The sequence below is a fragment of the Macaca nemestrina genome, chromosome 9 (genome assembly GCF_043159975.1).
Source record: "Macaca nemestrina isolate mMacNem1 chromosome 9, mMacNem.hap1, whole genome shotgun sequence".
NCBI classification, from domain to species: Eukaryota; Metazoa; Chordata; class Mammalia; order Primates; family Cercopithecidae; genus Macaca; species Macaca nemestrina.
In genome coordinates this window covers 113,126,165-113,147,827 of record NC_092133.1, presented here as the reverse complement: position 1 = coordinate 113,147,827, position 21,663 = coordinate 113,126,165, and the positions used below count along the sequence as shown (strand labels likewise).

Here is a 21,663-nt window from a genome sequence, read left to right as displayed (position 1 = left end):
AAGAGAACGTGTTCGTGGGAGAAACACTGGCAGGATAAGACTTCCTGCCTTGCACTGTGCTCTTCAGAGAGCATGTTCCTATTTTGAGCTCTTTCTTTCTCACCACTGCCCTGCCCCAGCAGGAAAGGACCTCTGCACGTTCTCACTCTCCAGTTCTGCAGAGGCTGAATCAGAGACTGGAAGGCTAGGGCACCGGTTGTGCTTCTATTTGCTTTTAATGTGAGCTCCAGAAATTTCCAGCCCTCGTATGCCCACTGTCTCCCGTGGCCCTTCTCCTAGATTCCCGCAAGTTAGACAGGGCAGGATTCCTACCCCACCCTGGATGAGGAAAGTGCAATCAAAGCTCTGAAGGACTTGCCCAAGGTCATGGAGCTCATCAGTAGAGCAGTCCAAGCAGAAGCAGATTTTTCTAAGTCTAAAACAAGTGACAATGTAAATCAGAAAGTTTAAATGGCATTCGTTCTTTCCATCACACTTTAAGTGTGGGATTATTTGCAAATCACCTATGGTGACTCTCTATTACTCCTATTTTATCTGTTTGATAGACCCAGATTTTCCTTTGTACATTCCTTGAAGTGAAGCTCTTGGATGAAGCTAGCGCCTACTGACTTGGGAATAAAACCTCTTACCAGGTACCTTGTGATTCTAAGTGCCTCTGGCCCATCCAGGTATTCAATGGGTACTGGTACCATAATCGCCACTATCATCATCATCATCATCATCATCACCACCACCACCACCACCACCATCATTTCATCTCCTACCCCTGTAGACCTATGAGGATAAACTGGCAGAGACTTCAATTAGCCTGTGCAAGGTCACCAGAGGAGAGGCAGGAATGTTGAGGCTCAAACCCATGGCCTCTGCTCACAGTCTCAGCTTTACTCTCTGCCTCGTCCCAAACACACCTTGCTGCTTCTCCCGCTGTGTCTGTGAAGGGAGAGGGAAGGATTAGATTTTACAGGCGAGAAGCACTGAGCCAATGACATGACGATCCTGGATTACCCTACTTAGAGGCGTAGATGGGTTGGAAGCCTAAAATTTTCAGACTAATTTTCAAGAAGCTTCATCCAAGTACTTAGGATGAGCCAATGGCGGAAGAAATATTCAGAAGTAAATCCCCTAGACCTGCTTCTTTAATTTTAATGTACATGCAAATCCCCTAGAGATGGTGTGGGAATGCAGATTCAGATTCAGCATGTCCGGGTGGGGCTGAGGCTCTGCATGGCTAATCAGGGTGATGCAGAAGTTTCTGGTCTGTGTGGACCGCACTTTGAGTAGCAGGGCCCTAGACCACAGGTTTCCTGACTAGATTCCTGGGTTTCCTGAAGATGACTCAGGTGCTGGCCTGGGGGGCTGTGCAAAGGGGTTTCTGAATCAGATTTCTCTTGGAAAAAAGGGTTTATCCTGCTTTGAAAGGAAGTTTGAAAGCCACAACCCTAAATATAATACCCCATGCACTTGGAGGTACTTATTTTAATGTGTGGCCAGAAATTTCTGTCCCCAAAGAGAAATTATTTTATATGCTTTGCTGACTCAGGGGAATCGGTGCCCATATTTGGACAGCTGGCCTTACAGTGACCTCACTGCTACCTAATGGGAAATGTTGAAGGTACTCTACTTAGAAATAATTATATCTACATAGCCTCTGTGTCCTCTCCCCCCAGTCTCTCTCTCTCTCTCTCTCTCTGTCTCTCTCATAGATTCTTGCAGAAAAAAAGAACACTTGCTTCTGGAATTCATCAGTTCCAGCTGTTTACTTCCACTGAGGCCAGAAACTTATTTTTTTCCCCTGTGTTTAAGTTTTTTATGGGAGGGAAGGGTAAGAAAGGCTTCCAAGATTGCAATCATGAAAAATTGGTCTATTGAGTGAGAGCTCACCACCAGACCAGAGAAAACAAGATATTGGGGCATTGAACTGGAAGGTCCTGAATATAATCCTGTGTTCTCCCTATGTGCTCTACAAGAAAAGAATTCTGTGATCAAGTGTGTTAGGAAAATGCAGTGTTAAACAAACTTCTCTTCTGTAGGATTTCTTAGAGCCTTTTATGAGATAATACGGTTACAACTCCCTCAAAGGTAATAAGCGTCTGAAGTGTTTCCCAAACTTCCTTAGAGTCCATTTTCATGGAACATCTTGAGAAACTCTGGAAGTTCATGGAATCTGACTTCTGCAAGCAGCTGATCAAACCCCAGCTCTAGAGCACTGGATTCAGACGAGATCGGGCACATTCAGGGTGGTATGACCAAAGACTAGAAGGCCTGATTCAATCCCTAAACCTGGGAAAACACCTTCCTTGTGGGCTGGTTCCCCAAATGATCAGACACCAAGACCTTCCATCTCTGGAATTACAGTTCTAGAAATTTCTAGAAAGTTCTGGAAAGGTTTTGGCTAAGACTTGGACCATCCCTGGGGGTTTGGTGCAGAGGTTGAGCTACAGAGTCACCTCAGTGGCCAAGACTGAGGAATCATCCCACAGTCCTGCAGGTGCATGGTGGGGACTCAGTTTCATTCTCCATGTGTCTCCAGAGTGACCCACAGGGAGTCGTCTACACATGTGGGTTCAGGTGAATGTGGGGAATCAGCAAGGAGGGGTTGCCCCTGTTAGAGGGTGTGCAGAGCTCCCAGGAGCCCTCTGCTTGTGTGGGAGGAAGGAGAGCTCATGGGGAAGGGCAATGCATGGATGTTCCATGCAGGCCCAGACTGGGCAAGACCTAGATGTGCATCTAGTCCCCTTCAGCTTCCCTCCTGCCTCAGTCTACCACTTCCCAAACAAGGTAGTGAGATGGCTCTAAGGACACTCCAGGTCTGACCGTCAAAGCCACTAGCACAGCATGTCCTAAGCGTGATGCCATCACATTAGAAGTCTAGGTGCACACACATTTTTTTTTTTAAATTTTAGTGGTTATGTACTTGTTTTACCATTTATAAGAAAACAAAAGTGAATGGTCCCCCGAGCCTCTGCTTTCGCAGATGTTTGTGCTTTGAGGGAGGCTAATGCAGGCAGACCTGGGGCTCCTGGCTATGTTCAGCTACAGAATCATGCCCAGGTGGGAGCAGAGGAGGCAAAAACTGTGAGCAGGTGTGTTACTCTGCTTGGCGTGGCTGTCAAGGCATAGCTGACACTGGGTAATTTACACAGAAAAGAGGTTTATTTAGCTCCTGGTTCAGCAAAGAGTATAAGAAGCATGGTGCTAGGGCTGGGTGCGGTGGCTCACGCCTGTAATCCCAGCACTTTGAGAGGCTGGGGCAAATGGATCACTTGAGGTCAGGAGTTCAAGAGCAGCCTGGCCAACATGGTGAAGCCCTGTCACTACTCAAAATCCAAAAATTAGCCTGGCATGGTTGCGGGCACCTGTAACTCAGCTACTCGGGAGGCTGAGGCAGAAGAATCACTTGAACCCAGGAGGCAGAGGTTGCAGTGAGCCGAGATCACGCCATTGCACTCCAGCCTGGGTGATAGAGTGAGTGAGACTCCACCTCCAAAAAAAAAAAAAAAAGAAGAAGCATGGTACCAGCACCTGCTTCTGGTGAGGCCTCAGGAAGCTTCTACCACTCATGGCAGAAGGGGAAGGGGGAACAGGCATGTCACATGACAGGAGAAGGAGTAAGAGAGACGAAAGGGGAGGTGTCAGGCTCCCTTAAACAGCCAGCCCTCATGTGAACTAATAGAGCGAGAACTCACTCATTACCGTGGGAGGGAGGCATCTGCCCCCATGATCCAAACACCTCCCATCAGGCCTTGCCTCCAGCATCAGGGATCGCATTTCTGCATGAGAACATCCAAACTGTATCAGCAGGTAAAGGAGGACGGAACTTATAGACTCAGGGAAATCCAGAATTCTTGGAAAGTACACCTCCTGACTGCCAGACAGCAGGTCGCTGGGGCTGGGAGATGGAACTGATGGTCCCCCAAAGTGACAGGCCTGCGGACATGTAAGAAAGTCAAAGGATGAAGAACAAATAGGCTGTGCGGAGCTCCCTGCCCAGCCTTCCCATCTGGCTTCTTTCTCCTTGCATTCCAAGGCCTGGATTTAATCCGCTAGATGAGATTATGTTAATACGTCCTGTTCCCAAGTACACCTTTGGCAGAAGCTGTATTTAAACTAAAATGTAAGAGAGAACTCCTTCAGTTAACTCAAAATAGGTCTCCCTTTGACCCCTTAATACTGCAGTTTGACACAAGACTCTGCATACGCAAGTGGCCAGGCTTAAATAATGTAAAACGTTCTATTTTCTGACTATGGCTCCAATCTGGTTTAGGCGAGAGGGCTGTGCACATTTATCACTCTCCTGCAGAGAGTAATAATAGTCCCTGGGACTTGGTGAGGGCTCATTATGTGTCAGGCACTATTCTAAGAACTTGACGTATTAACTCGTTTCTCCCTGGGAGCCAGGGACTTTACTACTCCCATTTTACAGAGAGGCTAAATCACACCCAAGGTCACACAGCCAGTGAAGTGTAGAGCTGGAGTTTCAAATCTTTAACAACTACACTGCCTCCTTGGGGGAAGGTTAAAGACCTGTATCCTTTCTGGTCATATGCTCAGAAAACAAAACAAAACAAAGCAAAAACAAAACACCAGATGTGTGGATTTTCAGTCAAATATTTTTCAGTATGGATTTATGGATTGAGATGACCAAAAAGTTCCCTCTAGAGGCCGGGTGTGGTGGTTCATGCCTGTAATCTCAGCACTTTGGGAGGCCGAGGTGGGTGGATCACCAGGTCAGGAGTTCAAGACCAGCCTGGCCAACATGGTGAAACTCCGTCTCTACTAAAAAAGACAAAAATATTAGCTGGGCGTGGTGGCAGGTGCCTGTAATCCCAGCTACTCAGGAGACTGAGGCAGAGAATTGCTTGAACCCGGGAGGTGGAGGTTGCAGTGAGCCGAGATTGTGCCACTGCACTCCAGCCTGGGCAACAGAGCAAGACTCCATCAAAAAACAAACAAACAAAGTTTCCTCTAGAATAACATGGGAATCTAAAAATCTAGAGGACTCTCCAGGTGGCTGGGTTTTAGGTATGTGACGATGGCCCTCAAAAAATGAGACTGAGGCATGTGTCTGTGATCCCTGAGCCCCCCACTGGGGAGAGGGCCGGGAGAGAGGGAGAAGGGAGCTCAGGAGTTGAGAAATCCCTTCTTCAATCTTCATCCTAGGGTTAGATGCTGGAGAGAGAACCAGTCCAAAGCTGTGTCCCGTGAGCAGCCAGGGAACCGCATGCGTGGTACTGGGGTATTGGAGGGAAGCTCGTTTGACCCGATCCTCAAAGTCAACCCAACCATGGTGCAGAGGGACCCATTTTGTGCGGAATTGCAGTGCTGTGAAGTTCTGGACTGGTCCTTTGAAATCAAGGCAGGCTGTAGAATCCACTCTGCAAGCTCTGGTGTCTGTTCCTTGAGTTATCGATAGTTTCCTGCCACTGGCCCGTGTAGCCCTTGGTCAATAGGCCATGACTAGAGCTACTGGCCTGCAGCCAGTGCTGTCGACAGGAGGAAGTGGGCTGAGGCCGGGCTTCTAAGGCCGTAGGAGCTGATAAGTGGCCAAGCAGGACCTTGCTCATGCAGCCTTGACCCAGAGGCATCCCTGCAGGCTGGCAGATGGAGGGGCTGGCCTGACTGCCCTCGGGACTCACCTGGCCTCCTCTGGCCTCGCGCTCTCTGGGGGGGTCCCCTTCCCTCTGGGTGCTCGAAGTGCTGGTGAATCCAACCTGCTCTCTCCAGCCAACCCCTCTCCTCTCACCTCCTGACATACAACTGTCCACCTGACACCTTCAAACATCACCAATGCACCAGGCCTGCTCACCCAGCAAACTCCCCAGCTCAGCTGATGTAGGCACTGCTTTGCTGACCTCAGCTGCAGAGGTGGCGGAGGAGGAGGGTCAGCTAGGGAAGCCCCAGCTGTGACAGAGACACTTTTTTCTCTTCTCTCTAGATCTCAGGAAAGCTCAGAGAGCCAGGAGCCACCTAGGAAGGTGGCTCTTTTCAAGGAAGAGGGGTGGTTAGTAATTTGCCAGTCACAGACTGGACTAGAGGGGAAAGGCTGGAAACTCCTGAGCGACGGGCAGGTGAGGGGTCCCTTGGCCTCCCCCAGCACACAGCAGACAGCCACCCTGGTGTCCTCTTGTGTCTCTCTGCAATACAGTGAGCTCCTGAGGGCAGGACCTGGGTCAGCTGAGCTTGGAACCTGGCACAGGGCAGATGCTCGTTAAGGGCTTGCAGGCAAGCTAGGCAATGGCCTCTGGGGACACTTCCTACACCTGCACTCTTTTAGCAATGAGGAAACACTCTGTAGGGGTGCCTGAGTAGAAGCTGTGGGCTCCCCAGATCTTGTCGCGTTTGGTTGGTTTCTTGGGATCCGCCAGTTCTGTTCGAGGGCAGTCAGCCGCGTCTGCCGCAAGGCTATTCCAGAGCCGCCCCACCGCTCCACCCACTCTGGGTAACCCATGGGCACACCCTGGAAACCAGAAAAACAGTGGAGCCCTGCCGATCCCCGAAGGAAAGAATTACATTGCCACAAGCAATTTGGAAAGGAGCAAGGAGCTTGGAAACTCGGAGCAAGCGGAATCATCTCCTACCGCCCCCCTTCTGCTCGGCTCAGGGGGCATGAGGAAAAAGCTGGATTTGTACATTTCCCCACACTCAGCCCCAACAGGCGATCCCAGTTGTCTCTCCCTCTGGAGGAGACCCCTTCCCCTTCACAGCTCCCTTGCAGCTCTCTTTTTTCCTGCTGACTTGCAGCTTTAAGGGGTTGGAGTCCGATTCTGAAGCTTGAAGCCTGGGCCACTTTTCCACATGGTGCTTGGCATTGCCGGGGACCAGAACTGTAAGCGCCCGGAGTTGTGTGAACCTGCACCGTCTCTGCCCAGCTGCCCAGAGTCCATCCCAGCCTTTCTCTCGGGTTTCCTCCCTTCGTGGTCCCAGGCTTTTTCCCCAAAATGAGAGCAGTCCCCAGCTTAGAATCCCAGAGACCTCCAAAGCCATGAGGAACTGCTCCATTTTGCATGACAGCTAGTTAGCGAACAGATCACTGGAAAACTCAACTACATTTCAAGCAAGCAAGTTGGAAAGAATGTCGAGCTTCACTGGGATTTAATATGACAGGTTTCTGGCTCTGTGAACTTGGATAAGATTAACTCTTCATTCTTAAGGAGAGAAAAAAAACCCCAGCTCTCTGCAGTATCAGTTTAGGGGGAAGATGTGCCGCTTTGAAAGCATCGAGGGCAGTCCGATTTGCACGCCCCCTCTTTCTGGGGCTGCATAATTTCTGTGTCTGATCATATGTTTGCTATACCTCGTCTCTGCCAGGGACACATACAGTAAATTGTCAGCTCAAACCATGTAATCTCTTAACCGTAAGGTTCCAACATCTGTTGGCCAGTTGTTGCATGGCTGAATCATTAACGTGGCTTCTAATTTTACTCTTTGAATTTAACATAAAACGTTTTAATGAGTATATGTAATTCATACTTTCCAACTTCAGAGAGTCCTGAAAGAGAAACCTATGCTTTTATAACCCAAGCCTCTGAAGTAAACAGTTTTATTTTTAAATCCCATTTCCTCCCCCGTTCCCCTTACACAAATGCATTATAAAACAGACCCATTGGACGTTATCTCCCTTTCCAAAAAAAAAAGTGCATTCAAACATTTGTCTAGGTTTCGGTGAAGAGTCCCCTAAGCTTTGTGCTCATAGGATATGTCAAATGGGCCCATTCTTCATCTGGAGATTAGATAAGGCTGTGAGACCCCATTCCTCCGTCTGTAAAAACAAATTGAAAACTGGCATAAGAAAGACAATCCCTGAGTCATGCTGGGAAAATTCGGTTTTAAAACTTGCTTTCACTCTCATGCCTGTTTTTACTGAAATGAGATGGATTTAGTCATGGTTCGTTCCTGCCAACTGAGTTCACTTTTCCCATTTCCCCCTTCTCTGGGTATACCTTCAACCTCCAGCCTCGAAAGTGACTGCGTTTGATTAAATGCAATTTTGGATTGACCTTTTTATTCAGAGACATGCCTCTATTACAATATTTTGAGGTACTTTTTTAGGAACAGACTCCAACAGGCCAGAGCAGAAATGTTCAATCCGATAACGTGTGTGACTGATAAAGCCTCCCTCTAACAACCCCTTGCTATAGCTGTGTTTATCATTCACCAACTCCTGGAGAATTTCAGAAGGAATCCCATGTTAGCATCTGCTTCCTGCTGGGGAATCTCCTTTATTTCTATTTTTTTATTTTTATAGAGACAGCATTTCACTCTAAGCTGGAGTGCAGTGGCATGATCACAGCTCACTGCAGCCTCGAACTCCTGGTCTCAAGTGATTCCCCCACCTCAGCCTCCTGAGTAGCTGGGACTACGGGTGTGCATCACTACATCTGGCTAGTTTTTAAATTTTTTTGTAGAGATGGGGGTCTCACTATATTGCCCAGGCTGGTCTCAAACTCCTGGGCTCAAGTGATCTTCCCGTGTCTTGGCCTCCCAAAGCACTGGGTTTACAGGTATGAGCCACCACGCCCAGCCCATGACACTTTCAAAGCAAAAGGCCTGGAACTAACCTTGCTAGTGTGACTTCTTAACTCCTGTTGGAAGTCTCTCGCTTAAGACACCTTCAACAGCGACGTCCCTGAAGCATGACCGGAGTGAAATGCCTTTTGCTTGTGACAGGAGATTAAAGACACAGCTTCCCTTTGAGTCTCTCAAGTTCAGGCAAGTTCAGAAGCAAGATCACAACACAGCATTTAGTGTGTGGCCAGAGATAAGGCGAGGCTGGACTTGACCCCAGTCAAGATAAGGCTCTTCCGTGAATTGGTGGCTTTGTAGTCAGTGCTACCAGTGACAGGGGTACTTTCTGGAGTGTTACGAGTGACATGGGTACCTTAGGAGCGAAGCAGAAGAGAAGCGCTACCTCCTCAGCTCTCGCCTAGCCAGGAAAGAAAAATGACAAGCAAGTAAATTGGGTGCCCATGGCAGTAAAATTATCCTACCAAAAAGCTGAAGAAACTTTTCTGGATATTTTAGGGGAACTAGGGATTTACTACGAATCTATAATTATTGGGGGACAGCACTTGTAAAACATAATTTTGGAGCTAGGGGCTAGCGAGGGGGCGGGGCTCCAGCAGGGGTTGGGTGATGGAACTGGGGAGGAATTTAGAGCTGATCTAGTCCAGAGGTTTGCTTTTAAGATGAGGAAATGGAGTGTGCATGAGACGTGTCACCCCCAGCAACTTTCCGTGTCAGAAATTCTCTAAAGAAGATTGGGCCGGGCGCGGTGGCTCACGCTTGTAACCCCAGCACTTTGGGAGGCTGAGGCGGGCGGATCACAAGGTCAGGAGATGGAGACCATCCTGGCTAACATGGTGAAACCCCGTCTCTAATAAAAATACAAAAAAATTAGCTGGGCGTGGTGGCGGGCGCCTGTAGTCCCAGCTACTCGGGAGGCTGAGGCAGGAGAATGGTGTGAACCCAGGAGGTGGAGCTTGCTGTGAGCTGAGATCGCACCACTGCACTCCAGCCTGGGCGACAGAGCGAGACTCCGTCTAAAAAAAAAAAAAAAAAGGAAGAAGATTGAGGGAGAGAAGAGAAGAAACAGGGTAGCCACAGGGGAAGGAGGAAGAGGGATTCAGAGAGGGGGCCAGGAGGAGAGAGGGGGGCAGGTGGGGAGAGAGGAACGAGCCAGGGATGCCGGCTGGGAGGGAAGGAGCCACTCCCACCCTCTGCAATCCATGGGCAAGCTTCAAGGTGGCGTGGGTTATTTCAGTTCTGTCGTTCCTGAGCTCTTTCCCCATCCCTGCCTGGTGGCAGCGCAGGCTTCCTCAGGAGGAGTTCTGTCTCCCTCCAGAGGAGCAGGCCTAATGCAGAAGCTAGAGCAGCGCATGTTTCAACAGAACACAAAAGCAAATCTCTGTGGAGATTGTACATGCACAACGACACAGCCCATAAACTGCTCCAGTGCCCTCCCTGCTGAAGGTATAAAGCCCCATCCTTGGAACAATTCACGTTTTTAAATAAACCCACGTTGGGTGCCACTGTGACCATCTGTTGCAGCCTCTGTGCTGTCCTCCCTGCTCTGCGGGACTCCTCAGCCACCCTCTGGTCCTGCTGGCCTCTCAGGGCTGGCCGGTGTGGGCACAGGGCTTCTCGGGGCAGGAGGAGCAAACAGTGGGTCCAGAAGGGGCCGCGGCGCTCATCACACTAGGAGGGTCCTGGGAGGCGCCCGTGGCATCCACACCAAGCCAGATAATGGAGTCCCCCTCACTCTGTACACCCATTGCCCCTTCTGAATCCCTCCAAGGGTGGCATTGACAAAAGGGTGACAGATGGATACTGGAAGGAAAGAGAATGCAAAGGAAAAAGACGATCTCTCCACCCAGATGACCACGGGCACCTCAACCTCATCATGTCACAGGCACTCTTGCCAGCCTGCTCCTTGCCCAGTAGCCTCTCGGACTGCGGGTCTTTGTTAATGGTGTCACTATCTGCATGGCTGGATATGGGGAAGTGGGACCCCTTTCCTTCCTCTCCTTAATTCCTGAAATTCAGCTGTCCCCAGGCCCTACCGAATCCACCTTCAACCCTTCCCACCTGTGTGTCCTTTTTGGTGTGCATGGCCCATGCCCAGGAATTGTTAATCGACAATGTGTCCAATTCACCTCTCAGTTTAGGCCTCTGTCATTTCTGGCTTGGACTAAAGTAGCTGCCTCCTAAAAGCTTTCCTTGCCTTTGATGATCCAACCTTAACATTGTCAAGGGCAAACAAACAAATTAATATATTTTGGGGTCAAAATATATTTTGGAACTGGAAAACTTTAAAAATCACAGAAGCGCAGGCCGAGTAGATCCAAGTCTCTGAGGTGGGACCAGGCTCAGTGTTTTGAAAGCTCCGCCGGAGATCCCCGTGTGCAGCAAGGCTGAGGGCCTGTGCTTGGAGCTGTCTGCAGAGCCTGCCTGCTGACCCAGACCCCAGGACCTCATGTACTTAGCTGCTGCTAACATGGGTGTTTAATTTCATTGATTGATCTTTTATTTCAATAGCTTTTGGGGTACAGGTGGGTTTTGGTTACATGAATGAATTTACAGTGGTGAAGTCTGAGATTTTAGTGCAGCTATCACCCATATAGTGTACATCATACCCAACAGGAAGTTTTTATCCCTCCCCTCCACCTCCGCCTGCTTCTGAGCCTCCAATGTCCATTATGTCACTGTATGTACCTGTGTACCCAGCGCTTAGCTCCCACTTAAAAGTGAGAATATGCGGTATTTGGTTTTCCACTCCTGAGTTACTTCACTTAGAATAAGGGCCTCCAGCTCCATCTAAGTTGCTGCAAAAGACATTACTTCGTTCATTTTTATGGCTGAGTAGTGTTCCATGGTGTATATACACCACATTTTCCTGATCCACCATTGAGCACTTAGGTGGGTTCAATATCTTCACAATGGTGAACTGTGCTGTGGGTGCTTTTGACCAGGGATCGACAGTGAACGTGCACTGCATGTTTGTGCGCATTTGTGTCTTTATGTGTGAAGGAGTGGTGTGGGACAAGGAATGAGGTCCGCACCTGCAGTTAGGAAACCTGCATTCTAGACCTGGCTGTGTGAACAAGGGCAGGAAAGATGAGCTCCTCTTGCAGGAAATCTGTGTTAGATCCAAGAAGGCAGGAGGACACGTAGGGGACTGTGCTATTGGAAAGGAGCTCTGGTTGCGTCTGTTCGGCCTGTCTTCCTTGAGGGAGCCCAAGCCCTCTCTCCATAGTGTGTATGTTCCCGTTGGCTTTGAGTGGGGCTCTCTTTGTTCTAGTGAACAAAATTTGAGTGAACCCAGGGTGGGCCTGTGACCTAGACTTGGACAAGAATGGGCACACCACCTGAACTCATGATCACCAACCCCATGTCCTCCCTAGAACTTTGCTGGCCACTGGGGATGCCATCTCCCCTTCTGTGTAGTTGTGAGATACAGGACATGCTTGGCACCGCCAGCATCCATCCCATCTCTGCATGCAGAGTCTGCTTGGAGAATAGACCTAACACAGCCCAAACTTTGTCCCAAAGACGTTTGGAACAAGAGATGGGACCTTGATAACATCGTTTGAGTGTGTAGAGGCAGTTGCCTAAACATTTTGGGTGGGGTGGACCAACCTCTTGCCCACCCCTACATTACTTTTGGCTTGAGATGGGCTGAATTGGTTTGTTGTCATTGATAACCTGTGTGGACTGATACACTGATCCTTCTTAAGAAGCTCATGGCAAGAGAGATCCCTTTATTTCTAGCCATGGGCAAATGATGACAGTCCCTTAAAAGATGCCAAAACAGACCACTGGGAAGGAGATTGAGATAAACAACTGTACATTACATCAGCCAGTGCAGGATGAGACAGAATCTGGAGTTAGGATCAGTGAGCAAATGGAAAACCTGGAAAGGAGGGATGGTGTCTAAATGGAGTGAGGAATGATGGAGTGGAGACAATATGGCAGCATTGAAAGAGGCAATATGGCGGCATTGAATAAGGCAATATGGCAGTATTGAAAGAGGCAATATGGCAGCATTGAAAGAGGTAGTAAAGAGATACTTTATTCTGACCTTTTAAATTGTGCATTACTTGTGGCTCCTGGGTTGATGGTTTAGGTCTGGGGATGATTATAAGAGAGAATTTTCCTTTTCTAAATATCTGCCGGTGACCCGTTTTCTGTCCTTTCCCATTCTGCCATTTTAATCTCAGATATCACGTAAAGCCTTATCTTCTGGTTAACAAGCACTTTCTGAGCACCTCCTCTGTACCAAGTTCAAAACCAGGTCACCAAGATGCAAAAAATGCATTTCCCGAAGGAGCTCATTGTCTTGCAGAAGAGGTCAACACACAAATGGCAACCATGACAAAGGACCCTAACTAAGCACAAGTCAATGTTTAAATAAATACACAGGCCAGTGTGGTGGTTCATGTCTGTAATCCCAGCACTTTGGGAGGCCGAGGCAGATGGATCACCTGAGGTCAGGAGTTTGAGACCAGCCTGGCCAATACGGTGAAACCCCATCTCTACTAAAAATACAAAAATTAGCCTGGCATGGTGGCACACACCTGTAATCCCAGATACTCAGGAGGCTGAGGCAGGAGAATCACTTGAACCCGGGAGGCGGAGGTTGCAGTGAGCCAAGATCACGCCATTGCACTCCAGCCTGGGCAACAAGAGTAAAACTCTGTCTGAAAAATAAATAAATACACAGAGAAACACAGAAAACTTATTTCGAAGTGTAGTCATCAAAAATGTAAATTGCACTACTCTAGAAAATTACTCAGGAAAGCTCAGCATTGTGCAGAACCAGCAGGAAGAGGACATTTCCCAGCTCCGTGATGCAAACAAGGAGCTGTTCCTACGCTGTGGTGCACCATCATAGGTTCACTGAGATTGCAACTGGAAGCTGGTAGGTCACTTTGCAAACACCTGCCTCCCCTTCTCACTCCCCACACCAGGTCATGGCAGGGTGCAAGCCCCTGCGGAGGGATGGATGAACAGATGATGACCTGGGAAAAAGACATGCAGGCCAATTTAGAGTTGTGTGTCTGTGATGTTGAGTAACTTCAGGTCGGGTGGCAGTGGGAGAAGGCAAGGAGGACATGTCCCCAGGTGGCAAGAACACAGTGACAGGCCTCTCAAACCCCGGTCAGGCTTTCCATCCCAAGATCCCTTCCCTGGCCCCTGCCTGCTTGGAGACTTAGACTTTGGAAACAGCTGCAGACCAGCAAGTATGCGGCATCAAGAGAGGGCGTTTTTGTTGGGGAGGCTTCACTATAATAACAGGCATATCTGTACAATGGGCTCTTGGGTTTGACTCTAGTAACAACTACGTAACCTCTCAGTGCTTCAGTTTCCTCATCTGTAAAGTGAACATAATAACAATAGCTACCTCCTTATAACTCCAAGAGACGTAGTGAGATGAAAGGAGTTACCATACACAAAAAGCTTAGTCCTGTGCTTCAGCACTCGTGAAGTGCTAACCAAGTTCTCTATAATGACCTCTGGGGCGCTCTTGGACCATGCAGAGTAATGACCACCCTCTTCTATTTTTGTTGTTGCTTATTTTTGAGACAGAGTCTTGCTCTGTTACCCAGGCTGGAGTGGTTCAATCATAGCTCACTGCAGCCTGAAACTCCTAGGCTCAAGTGATCCTCCTACCTCAGCCTCCCAAGTAGCACCGACTACGGGGGCGTGGCACCACACCCAGCTAGTTTTTAATTTTTCTGTAGAGATAGGCTTGTGCTATGTTACCCAGGTTGGTCTCAAACTTCTGGCTTCAAGCGATCTCCCACTTCAGCCTCCCAAAGTGCTGAGATTACAGGTGTGATCCACGCCCAGCCACCTTCATCTAGTATGAAGGGTGCGATGTGGTCATCCATTGTGAGCAAGAGTAGTCACTACATGTGCATTTGTGATGGCCACTCTGGACACTGGCCAAAGTGGGTGATTCCCTTCGTGTTTGTAAAAAAGCACTGAAATACCAACACCAAATGGTTAAACAAACCCAGATTGTTGTTGGGGATTTTGACGGAGAAAGGATTAAATCACTTTCAAGGGCCTTGGCTTCATACCAACATTATTTACTCAGCTGAGAACTGCCTTTCAACACCAGCCAGTGAGGAAGCCAGGCTGAGCGCCGGGGAGGCGCCAGGGGAAGAGAGGGGGCCGACACGGATGCAATGCACAGCCACGGCGAGGTTCTCGGAGGGGTCTCTTACCCGGCCAGCCCTCTAATTGGGGCATGAGAGATGGGGGGCTTCACTTGTATTCTGTACCTCATCAGGCACATAATCAGCAGCCAATGTTGCTCTTGGGCAGCAGAGGCTTCCACCTGCTTGCTTTTTCCAAATAGTTAATAGTGATTATTACGATTTAAATACTTTTCTTGCATCCCCAACAACTGAAGTGCAAATGTGTTAAGAAATGTTCTGGTGCCAGATCCCTGAGTTTCCAAAGAGGCTGAATGCGCTTCTTTTCATATGTGAAGCCAAAACATATGGAACTGGACGATTCTTTCTGCAAACTTGATAACATGCCCACCGTGGATGGACTTGCCCATGGTGTGTCTCCGTGAGCCTGGTCCAAGGACAGTTGTCACGGTACAGGCTCTACCACCCGTACAACAGTGACCCTGCAGATGTGACAGCCTGCAGGGAGCCTCCACAGTGCAACCTCGATGGTACTAAAGTGACAGGGGTGTGGCTGCGCCAAGCATTCAGTCCGGTTCATTATTCATCAGACTGTTAGTTAGTGGAGCTCACGTTGGGTGTTTCCTCTCAGCTCTTAAGAGGAGATAGTAAAATGCGAGGCTTTAATTTTTAGGAAAGATAGAGGAGCCCCAGAAAAACACAAAGTACCCTAGGATTATTGCCAGGGTTCACTGAGTACTGACTGTGGCCTTGAATGGTGTTTAGAGCTGGATATCCAAAGCTGAAACAGCCTTCATTCCTTGCCTTCAAGGAACCTGTAGTCTGTGGCACTAATAAATAATCTCAGCCAGAATGAGCACTGCTGGAAGGAGAGAAAAAAGCGTAACAAGTGTGGGGTGCCTGCCAAGGGCTGGGTTTCTCTCATCTCCCCACACAACAAACTCTGACTAGTGCAGCCTCACCCCAGCCTATGTGAAAAAGTGGAGGTGTACGAAGGAGAATGACTCCCAGTTCACATGGATAGTAAGTGGCAGAGCCAGAATGCAAATCCAGATCTGTCTGTCTGTCTCCTGGGCCAGTCAGCCTTGCACAGGAGTCAGGGTTCCCAGAGCAAGGGGAGACGGACTCCCTATCTAGGGAAGTTGGGGAAAGCCACAAAGAGAGGGTGATGGTTAAACTGCAACATGAACCGATTCCCTGTCTCCAGATTCCTTTCCACTCATTTCCCATCTCCTGGAGTCATAGTGGTCGCCCTCGGAGAAGGCGCTGGAGCACACGCCAATGGCCTGGTCTTGGATACTGAGGGACGCTGCTAGACAGGTGAGGTGCAAGAGATGCTCCTTAAAAGATCCATCCCTTCAGCCCAGAAAGAAAGGAAAGGCCATGAAACCTGGGCTTAAGCTCTGGAGAAGGAGGTTGGTGGCTGCTGGCTGGGCTGCTAGGCAGGGGAGATGAGGAGGGGTGACCCTCGTCGCCATGACTGCATTTCTGGGCACAGCAGATGTGTCAATCCAGAGATTCTGAAAATGATCAACAGCGTGTGCAAAGGGGTAAGGGCTTTCTTGCAGCTCTGACAAATGATTCTTGAGGGATATGGATCGGAGCATAATAAATTCCACACAGATCACTCTGATCCATATAAGGCAACTGCCATCATCCTGGTGGACAACATCTCTCCTGTGGGTGCTGAAATGTGCCAGGTGCTTTTCATGGCTCTTGACTGTGTTTTCCAGGCCTTAGCCATGGAGGACACTCAGCTAATTGGTTGCCTGAGCCCCTGAATGAGAAAATGGCATTTTTCCATGAGGAGCTGTCAGCACCTGAGAGAAGATGGAACACCCAGGTGGGTCACAGGGTGACTGCCTGCCAATAGCATCCTCTAGCAAGGATGGTGCAAGCTGCTCCCTTTGGTGGGCAAATGCCACCCAGGGTAGGGAGCGGTGGTACAGACCGAGTGACTAATGAGGAGAAACAAGCCAAAAAAAAAAAAAAAAAAAACCCGCTCCAAGAAGGTGACATTGGGGTTCACTGTCCTGGGCTTTAGCTCAGTGTCTTCTGAATGTCAACCAAAAATTAAAAAATAAGATAGCAAGCAGATATCCACCAGCACACAGAGCTACTAAACATGACTCACCTTTAGAATGCAACTCTAGAGCGTGTCCCATTTGAAGACTCTGTTGGTAGTTATCTGTGAGAGCAACAAAATATCTGGCCTGATGTTTGATGTTGAGAGCCCCAGAAGGAACAGAACAAGTCCATATTGGAAACGCATTTGAGGTCTGCCCTTAAAATTCCGTAAGGGAGGCCCCCCCTCGAAGGGTCTTCTTCGGTGGCGTTTCTGAAATGACCCAGTGGTCTCTTTCTCCCATCTTTCACCTTCAGTATTAATAACAGTACCATTCCTATCTGAAATGTCTTTTATAATTGTGTAATTACACACCTCATTTATCCAATTGTTAAGCCAAGAGACTGATTAAATATTAACAACTGCTTGGTTCTCGCGGTGTCATTAGTTGGAACACAACCCTGTAATCTCAGGTAACACACGATGGTAATTATCCTTCACATTCACACTTAGCTGAAAACCCGGAGCAGTCAATCCAGATAAGGTTGCCCAGTTGAAAATGCATTGCCTTTAAATCCTGTTTTATCTCCGCGGTCTCAGAGCAAGGTGCATTTCAGACCAGTTCAGGGGTTTTGAGAGTAAACCTGTCGTGACGGGGTGATGGCTGAGGGAGGGAGGCAGGGCAGGCATAACAAACAGCTCAATTCCCACACATGCAGCCCTCTCCAGTCATAAATCTGACGGGGCTTCAGAAGTTATAATGGAATTTTTACCCGAAGCACCACGATGGAGAATCTGGTTTAGCTCAAGCATCCCTTACATTCGAGAAGAGTACTGAGTGGAGCAGCATTTGCTTTTGTTATTTCCCTGGGTGGAGGAGGCGGGAGGGGCGTTTGCAAACCTAGCGGCCTCTGGCTCTGGCCATCAGCGCCTCTGCCTGAACCCGCCTAGGGCTGAGCCCATTGCAGGGCTTGGGGAGGGTCCCTCCTTCCAAACTGGTCTTTTCCTTTCAAGCCATCCCAGCTCTCTTCCAGGCAGAGACCCCCCAACATCTCTAACCATTTTTCTTTCTCTTTCACAGCCTCTGGCACCTCCCATCACATTCCCGCTGGCCCTGGGAGCTCTGGACACTGAAATTCTCAATGGTGCCTGCTCTCAGGCCTCAAGGCCTCTGCCTGGGTGGTGCCCCTGCTGGGGACGCCACTGTGGCCAGCAAGTTTGGACAGAATGGAGCTGGTTGATAAAGAGCCTCGGGTCTCGGGTCAGCCTGGGATCTCTAGGCTGGGAGGCCTGGGCCACTCCCACATTTTAAGATGCTGTGGTCTGGAAGCACAAAGCCAGAGCAAGGCCAGGCACTCCCCACTTGCCTAGGGCACCTGTGCAGGCACTGGCTTCCCCAACTTTCCTTCCCCATCCATTTGCTGAACTTTGGGGAAATGTCTACAAGGATTTGTGCTCATCTTAAAAATATGTGAGTATGTTAACAGATGTTGATGTGAACAGCAAACGGAGAAAGAAGAGTTGTTGATTCTGGGGAACAAACCTCCAAGCAGGGTGGGAGCCTGGATGTCAGGGCATGAATGCAGGGTCCACGGGCTCCTTCGGATTTCATCACAATGGTCTCTGACACTAAAACCTGAAGTTGGATTGCTTTATACATTAAGAATAAAAGATGTTGGCCTCTATATTACCTATCAAAGATCTCTTATTTTAGGTCAAAGAGGAAAATGCAAAATCTCTTGAGTAAGAAAAATAAATCTGCGTAGCAAATTCGGGGTTTGCATGTATTGCTCAGCAGGGAAGAGCTGTTTAAAATCCTCCAGAGCAAACAGGCTGGCACCAGTCCTCCTGGGAAGAACAGTTTTCTTTTGGTAACTCATTTGCTAGATCCTAATTTACTGTAGGTTTTGGTGGTGGTGGTTGTTTACTTAATAAAAATAAAAAGTCAGATGGAGCAAAATGACACAACATTCAATTCTCTACAGAAGACACTCAGGACAATAACATTGTTTCTCTGCATCATCTGGGGAATCATTCAAACTAACTTTAAACATACAGAGACTTGGTCAATGACTCCTGCTTGCTAATTTCTTATTTGATGGCTTACCTAAGGATATGCTCCGGCTTTTCATCAGCCCAAAGGCTAATTTTGTTGGAAGCCTTTCTCCCCTTCTGACGTTTAAGAATACAATAGTTTCATTTTTCTGCTCCACAACTTCCTAGCTATCCACCTCTTTCTGACCATCAGTCTCAGATTCTTATGCCCGTAGGCAGGGCTTCCAGACCAGGACCAGGCCACCCTGATGCTGAGTAATCGTTGCAGCTCAGAATTACCCACTGTGGCCCCTGCCTTTGTGGATTTATCATTTTCTTCCCTATTATGCGCCTGTACCTACAGAATACTCTTCACAGCTGGCAGCAGGCAGGCAGTGCCCAGGGGCGCTGAGCCCCAGAGACCTGACAAGCCTGTTTGAGCCATGCCTGAAAAATGTGGCTCATCCTCAGGCTGCAGTGGGGAAAATGGAAGAGTTTAATTGGTTCTGACTTCAGGATTCAGATCACAGTTTTCCCTGGAGGTGTGCATTGCAGGAAACAATATTACCAAAGCCAGGTCCTTTCTAAACGGCTGAAATTAATCAAGTTCCATGATCATTTGTAATGGGAAAACAGAAGAGAGCATTCGAACATTTAATTACAATATTTTGTAATTGTTAAATCACCAGTGACATTACAAAAACGCTCTTGGTGAGCAGATACGTGATGTATTTCTGTTGAGAAGGCAGAAATACTCAGCAGAAATGAAGAAATTGTAGCTATCTTTTCTCCTTCTTTATCTTCCCCTAAAGGGAACAATTCAAATACATCATTTGACTTGATTGTTTTTAATTACATTGTAAACATTTGAAAAAAAAAATCTGGGATAAAGATGAACACACAAGTCAGTTGGTAATAAAAACGCAGGCTCCAATTCTTCTTGGATGACAGATGAAATGAGTTTAATATATTCTTGTTTTGGGGAAAGCATGAACATTTAAAACTGCAAACAACTGAATTCAATTAGCAGGCCTTCTTCAAAATGGCTTGGAGAACTGGAGGGCAAGGAACTCCTATTTTCCGCCCATTGTAGAACTAGGGGGAGTATCACAGTTCATGGCTGGTACGAATTGGTGGAGAAACAATGTAAAATTGGTCCCCGTGTTTTTCCATACAGCCATATCTGGCAAGCAGATCTACTGAGAGATTCATCTGCTAGTGTTTTCAATCCCTCACCTCACATAAGCGCTTAATTCATCAGAAAGATATAAAAGCAGAGAAAATACATTCAGTGTTGAAAGATGGACTGCTAACTGCATTGCTTTCAAATGCAAGTAAATCCCAACGGTAAAGTCCAATTCCAAATTTTCCTCCACTAATAAATCACAATTGGCAATTGTCGCTGGGCCCCACGCACGGCTTACCTGCCTAGAGAGGCACTCCCTGCGAGAAACCCGTCCTGTGCTAGCTTTCTGAGGTAGTGGAGGTTTTGATTTTGGAGAGGAGAGTATCTGTTCATTTGACAGAAGAGGGTGTTTGCTGTGGTGTTCAAGGCATATATATTTTTGGTCTCTTAGCACAGACATGACTTTTACAGCCCTGGAAACTCATAAATAACACAGTTCACACATTTAATTGCTTTGACCAGTTTGGTAGGAAGAGCAGGAAACTGACCTGAACAGGAATCCCGTTGTCCCCTGAGCCACACACCCGGTCTGATCTTTCCTTTGTTTTAGTTGTTAATCATGTTCTGTGAAAGAAACAGTGCACGCTGACCCTCGACACCAAGGAGCACGATTCACTCCGACAATTAGAACCTTAGTAGTTTCTGCAACCTTGAGAGTGCAAGGACTGCAACAGAGACCATCGGGGGAGAACCATCGCCCCTGCCGTGTTTTCAGGAGAACTGAACTGCATGTGATTGGACAGCAAGAGAGTGGGCAAGCCAGGGACAGCCACCACAGTTAAAGTACTGTGGGCCATGCCTTTGTGCCCCACTCACCCATGGAACTTGTCTGGACTGAGCCAGAGCCTGGAGAGGTGGCGCGGCTGTTCCCTGAGTGGGGTCCCCCTACCTTTCACTCAGGGAATGTTTAATGTTTTCCTTTTACAGTTTCATTCTTCAGCCTCCCTCTCTCCTAATGATGAATCCTGTAAACTTCTGCTTTGCCTATGTTCTGCAGGAAACCATGTTACTGTGTACTTTGAAGACATTACTCTGTAGCAGGAGGCAGGGTGGGAGGTGCTCTGGGGAATGAGAGCAGGCGTTGGGTGGGAGAAACTGACACCAACTGGAGGAGACAGCCCCAGGCGGGGGATCCAGCTGCAGAGAGCTCGCCCCAAAGCGATGAAGGTTGCATGGAGCTTGCAGGCTGCTGGGGGAGGAATGTGGTCACAGGGCCTTCTCACCAAGCTCCTGTGGAGCTTAATTTTGGGCAGAAAAAGAGGGTAAACAAGGAACAAAAGGTTGTTGTAAGAAATTGAGGGCTACCTCCAAGTTTGGGGCCCAATAAAAAAACTGTCCCGGTTTGAAGGGGAGGACTCGGCCCCATGTGATTGAAGTGGAGAACAGCTGGGACCTCCAAGGGCCTGGGGCCTCCTAGGGAATGGGAAATGACAACACAAGTAAGCAAATGAACTGGGGACATGGGAGAGGTGAGGTGGCAGAGTGGGGCCAGGGTAGCCCCGTCTCCAGAGGAGAAAGCTGGCAGGACTGGGCTGGGAGCACAAAAGTGGACAGCTCCAAGGTGAGACCTCGGCACAAGAGGACTGCCATTTTCAGCCCTATTCCCTGGGCGACTCACATTCAGGATGGTGTGGCCGGTAGGGCTGTGGTTGCACCATAAATATTAGTTTAAAATCGGGGGAAATAAGATAGCCCTTGGAGTGGGTGGGGGGAGATTT

The 21,663-nt window shown here is 48.5% G+C and overlaps 1 long non-coding RNA gene across 1 annotated transcript; it reads right to left on the bottom strand.

Moving 5' to 3' along the window:
• Positions 1-7,539: 7,539 nt before the first annotated feature.
• Positions 7,540-21,013, bottom strand: LOC105479947 (uncharacterized). Its single transcript, XR_986184.3, has 4 exons — positions 20,434-21,013; positions 16,795-16,848; positions 8,559-8,923; positions 7,540-7,759 (listed from the first exon to the last, which is right to left on the bottom strand). It is a non-coding gene; the product is annotated as an uncharacterized lncRNA (long non-coding RNA).
• Positions 21,014-21,663: the final 650 nt, after the last annotated feature.